Source organism: Ochlerotatus camptorhynchus, unplaced genomic scaffold (genome assembly GCF_037179485.1).
Source record: "Ochlerotatus camptorhynchus isolate MF236.1 unplaced genomic scaffold, CSIRO-AGI_Acam_v1.1 ptg000360l, whole genome shotgun sequence".
NCBI classification, from domain to species: Eukaryota; Metazoa; Arthropoda; class Insecta; order Diptera; family Culicidae; genus Ochlerotatus; species Ochlerotatus camptorhynchus.
Window position 1 is genome coordinate 1,037,419 of NW_027040848.1, and position 5,979 is coordinate 1,043,397.

Consider the following 5,979-nt stretch of genomic DNA (forward strand, 5'->3'; position numbering starts at 1 on the left):
TTTCGCGCGAACCGAACCCGCTCACGCAAACCAACAACACCATAGGGTAGGGGAAATTCTCCCCTTCCCGATAGTGCTCCTGGTCTGCGTGGGCGTACTTCGGTTCTCGCGAAAAGGACATAGCAAATTATTTACAAAAGTTTATAGGCCCCTTTGAAATGCTACGCGAGCACTATGCATGTGTTCACCTCTAGCAAACAGGGCCCCGCTGTTGTATCATATATTTTTTTCAGTAGTTGAACAAAAGTTCACCCGTGTACTCGTCTATTGGTGCCGATTAACGGTCGACGACGGTCACGCACAAACCACAAAAGGAAACATCAACAGACAAACGACAGCGAAGACGCCATATTAGCAGGGTTGCCACATATACAGATTATTCTGTATTTTACAAATTTTCTATACATACAGATGTACAGATTTTTATCTAAAATACAGATTGTACTGAATTCCAAATGTCTTCATTACTTTTAAATCCTAATACGATTTATTTTCAGTGTGCACAAAATACATTACCAATTTCTGAATTGTTTTGAAGATTTACTAAGTAGCTTAAACAAATATTAGTTCAAGCTTCCTCTCTGTCAAAAAATGTATGATATAGAAATGTCAGCAAGTGTAAGAAATTCAATTGCTTTGATGTAAGAAGTACATTTAATTATACGTAATACATAATGTATAAAGAAGAGGTACATTTAATTTAAAATGTTTTTTTTACCTATAATTTAGTTATCTATGTGAAAAGCAGATAGTTTTCAGTTGTGAAACACTCAGTGTTTAAAAATTATTGCCAATTGAGGAATTTAATGCATCTGGTAATTACATTTGATTCAACAACTGTAGCTTTAATAACATGATGCGGTTATTAGTATCGATGCTAATTTTCGATGAATAGGGAATATACCTATACTCAGTGAAGTAAAATTCCGAATAAAATTTAATTTTCGAACGCATTTTTAAGGAACTTTACTAAAAAAATTACAGATTTTTTGGATCAAGGATAGTGAAATGACCTCCCCGGAAGGATGCAGTCGTGATTTTCGTCCCGGATCGGGCATTTTCCCGGTGAATTTCAACACTTTCCACACTGCACCGTTAGTAGCACAACAATTTCACACTAGTTCCGACCGGATTCGATTACATTTGATATGGATTTTTCACGGTTAATCGGACCGTCCGCAAATGCGCGCCGAATGTTTAATTATTCATTCAATGAAAAACAATGAACGTACGTCACGCAATTGAAAAGTTCACTGTTTAGTCGTTTTCCCTAAAATGTTTCGAATAGAATGTACATTATTTAATCTAACTAGTATCGTCCAATTTAACCTGATGGCTGTGCCTTTATATAAACGTCATACGACGTGGCTAAGAAATAAATGAGAAGAATATGTGATACCATAATTTCGGGCCACTGTCTTGGTCTTACATACAGGCCTAGAGCATGAGATTAAGCTCTCTAACCTTCGGCAAGGTGCTTAAAAATGGCCTATAGGAGGGAAATAACTGTTATTATTTAGTAACAAATACTCATAAATGGGAGCCCGTTTACCTTAAAAAATGCGTAACTTAAGCGGTACGGAGTATTTTGCGGTTACCGTGTAGGCTTTAATACAATTTTTTCCGCAATTATTTTTAAAGCTACCGATATTGAAGAAAATAATCTGGCTAAAATAAGGTAAACTTACCGATAGACATTAGGGTGCTTCATTCTGAAAAAAGTGATGAATTTCTGATGGGCCACCCTCCAGTTCGATTCATAGCCCCAAAATATGAACCTGTGCAAAAATTGGTAAAGATTGATGAAGGTTTAGAGGTCGCACCAATGATTTGAAATTTGTATGGGAATTACTATGGAAGAATTTAAAAAATCGCTTATATCGCTATAACTTTGCTTCTACTTGTCCAAATGTCGAAAAAATTTAGTATGTTATTGCTATGGCAATAAACAAAAAGCCTACAGTTGCTACGCTCAGTTTTGCAGCGTATCAAGAATTATAAAAATGTGAAAAAATGGCAAAATAGGGTAAATTGACAGATGAATATGTACAAGGCAACAACGCCAATTTCATCGCAACAACAACAGGCTTGTTGATCATTGTCATGACAACCACATATTTTTTTTTTTCAACGTTTGGACAACTACAACCAAAGTTAGAGCAATGTAAACGAAAATCAATAATTTCCCATACTAATTCACCAAAATCTCCTTACAAAATCCAAATCATTGGCGCGACCTCTAAACCTTCATCAATCTTTACCATTTTTTGCACAGGTTCATATTTTGGGGCTATGAATCGAACTGGAGGGTGGCCTATCAAAAATTCATCACTTTTTTCAAAATGAAACACCCTAATAGACATGTGCTAATGCATTCAGTTCGATGAACGATCCATAGGAACGATATTTGCTCATTTCATCTAAATATTCGTTGTAATTCTCGTTGATTTTCTTTTCGTACAGCTCACTAACATAAATATTAACCATTTAAACACGAAGAACATATGTAAAACCTACTGACGTTGGAACTCGCTCAACATGAAAGTAAACATGGTTCATGAAGTTTAATAACCACGTCCAATTGACCAACACTTGAAAAAAAAAATACTGAAAGGTTATTTACTAAGAGAATAAAAAATTGATTTAAGTAAATTCCCAAGAATCTTGGGGCTTTGAATTTGTCTAGAGTCTGAAACTAGTACTTTTCATTAAAATTTGGGATTAATTACAATCTTCGTGATGCAAAATTTGGAGAAAAAATAGTTAAAATGTGAGATTTTGAAATTTTTTCATGATAACAGATTTGAAAAAAATATCATGTTTATTAAATAGCCGTGCAGTTATAATTGACAAGGCTCTGAGACTTTAAGGCATGTTAAAGGTTATAACAAATTACAGAACTTGCGGACAAACCCTGGAATTTTGAGTAAAATTTAAAAGTTTCAATACTTGTTGATTTTAAACAAATATTGAGGAGGATTCTCAGATTATTTTTGAGGGAGAAGTTCTGAGCAGAATTCCAGAATTATTCTGATATGAAGTTCTTGGAAATTTTTAGAAGACTTTGGAGGGATTTCTGAGGAAAGCAAGTTCTTAATTAAATTCTTAGGTAATTTTTGAATATTTCAAAAGAAGCTGTGAAAAAAAATTAAAGGAAATTTCTTTGTGATTCTGAGGAGATTTGCATGAAGATTATGAGAAAAAAAGAAGCATTCCAAGAGAATTATGATGAGAATTCAATAAGACACAGAGTTCTAAGAGTGATCTGTCGAAAAAACCCTAGTGCGAAAGATTGATCATAGAGCTCCAACAAAATTTATTGCTAATAATTAGAAAGAAATTCTTTAAAATACTCCAAAAGGTTTCTTAATCAAATTTCGAAAGATTTATGCTGTTATAATTATTACGCGGAGTGTTTTCTGGTTAATTTCAGAAGAAATCCATGATAATTCAGAGCAGAATTCCAAGTTAATTCTGGAATTCATATCATGAGAATTAAAAAAAATTAAAACCTCGGAAAAGAATAGTTCCGTTTCAGTTTTGACAAATCTTTCTTTCTTGAGTCCAGTATCTTCAATATTTTGTTTTAAGGACCATAAACTAAACATCTGAAATTGAAACGACAAAAATCAATTTGAAATATGACTGAGTGTTGAAATTCTAAAAACAATAAGACGGGATTCTGAAGAAAATTATGCAGCTAATAGAGAAAGACATTCATTTGGTAGAAAATCACTCTGTTTTAATGGTTTATTCTGAAATTCTCTCATCGAATTTCCGGGTTTATCCCTGTTTTACAGGTTACGGTTTCCCCGGTTGCTATCAGTTAACTTGACAGGTCGTTTTATGTGTGGAAGTGAGATGAGCATCGTGATTTATGTTGACTGGAGCAACCGGAAGGAAAACACTGTCACTTTTTTCCTCATCAGTTCTTACGAGCGAAATTAAAGTGACGTCAACAATGTGATTACGTATGAATGATAAGGAGTGAAAAAGAAGCGCGATTTCATATGCCGAACCTTTGTAGATCGAGGTTCATTTTCAATAGGACGAAGTTGCATCCATTTATAGACCCAATTTGAGTACAGTAGACCGACATTACATCCACGTACCTGGAAAAGTTTTAATGTCAAAATGGTGAGTTTAACAATTTTCAGTTATGCCTAATTATTATCCAAATAATAAGAATATTTAAACTTGCATCTTCACAGTGAAATATCGACTACAGCTCATTTTTTTCATAAGATACGGCATAAAATGTAATTGAAGTCTTCGTACTAGATCGAGGTTGGGGACATTTACCCTATATAATGTAAATGAAAAGTACCCCATTACATTCGCTCGCGGCAGTACGGGTCACTCTTCGTTCAATGAAGTAATCAATGCATGTTTATGCAAGACCATTTTCACCCAATTGCTGATATATCATCATGCTCACTTCATCAGTTTCCTCGAAACATAAACTTTCTGATTGAATGACTCCGTTGGCTGCTAACCATTCTTCCGTCAGCCAATAAAATCAGGCAAACTTGTATGTGCTATAAAGTGCAACTCAGTTGAATGCTCCCTTTCATTTCGTCTAGCTAGGTAGGTACCAGCCATAGCGCATTGCAACTTATTGCCAAAACAGGTTCCCGCCATATTATTTGTTGTTAATTAGCATACGGCAGTGCGCGAAGCCATTTGTCTGGCATTTCCAATAAGCCACATGGCTCAGTCCGAGCCCGCTGTACGCACAACGCATTCACGTCGTCGGTCGGTCGGTCGGTTGGTCTCGGTGCATGTTGATGTTTCCGATGGTAATGGACCGCCACATCCGTGGCGAATTCTTTCACCATCCATCGACCGATCAGTGCACGTCGTCGGGCATAAAATCTACAATGTTTTCCTTCCGTTGGGCCGATACAAACAATTTCAACAATTTCAGAAGAAAAATATACCCGTGTACGACCGGGAGCCGGCTGCGCACTGGCGGTAGTTCAACTGCCCAAGGCACCCCGGCGAAGACGAATGATCGCATTGATATGGATTAAAAGTCGCAATTTTTCATACTCCAGCTGCTGTTGCTTACTGTTCGGCCCTGTGGATGCCCTTACAAGGCGCAGTGCGCTGCTGTTGGTCACAGGAAGCAAAATGTGAGAATATGGAAATATTGTGCTTTCCAAAGTGCGCAAGTGTAAGCACAGCCGAGCAAACCTAGCTTCATGGTACCTAAAGGGACCCGATCGTGATCGGACGCAGCCAGGAGAGCGCAGTTTCTCGTGTTCAAATTCTGGTTGTTTATGGTGGCAAGTTGAAAATTAAAACAACTCATTTTTCATGCCCCTGCTACGCGTGGAAAGCGGACGAGTGAGTAAGGGCTGCAGTTTAGAAGGTTGGGAAATAGAAAGAATGCATTGAAAGCCAGTAAAAGATGGCAAAATTAAACAGGTTAAGGGAAAACAAGCGCAGCGAATGGAAAAAGAAAGCAAATTAAAGAGGTGAAAAAATCATATGAAAATTCAAAATAAACATACACATTTTATTAAGGAATGACCGAAACAAAAAATCAAAAAATACTACCTGAAACGTTGCGTCACGTCACAGTGCATAAAGTTTGACAGCACTTTTTTTTATTTAGTAATATAATAATTGAGGGTTTCATAAGACAAAAGGTTTTTAGAATAAAACACTTTTCATAATTCGAAATCGTAAGTATTGAAAAAATATCCAAAGAACTTTACTAATATCATCGTCTATCTGGAAATCTTTAGCTGCTGTTAAGGATCGATGCATGAAAGAATACCCTGTAATTTTTGCAACGTTTCCTCAACATCTGCAAAACTCCCTGAACTTTTACAAAATTTCCTCAACTTCTACGAAGTTCCCTGAATTTATTCCAAATTCCATATTTTTTTTCCATTCTCTCTTAATTCTACAATTACTTCTGGAAAAAACCCCCATCATCTACAAATATTCAAGAACATCTGGAAAGTTCCT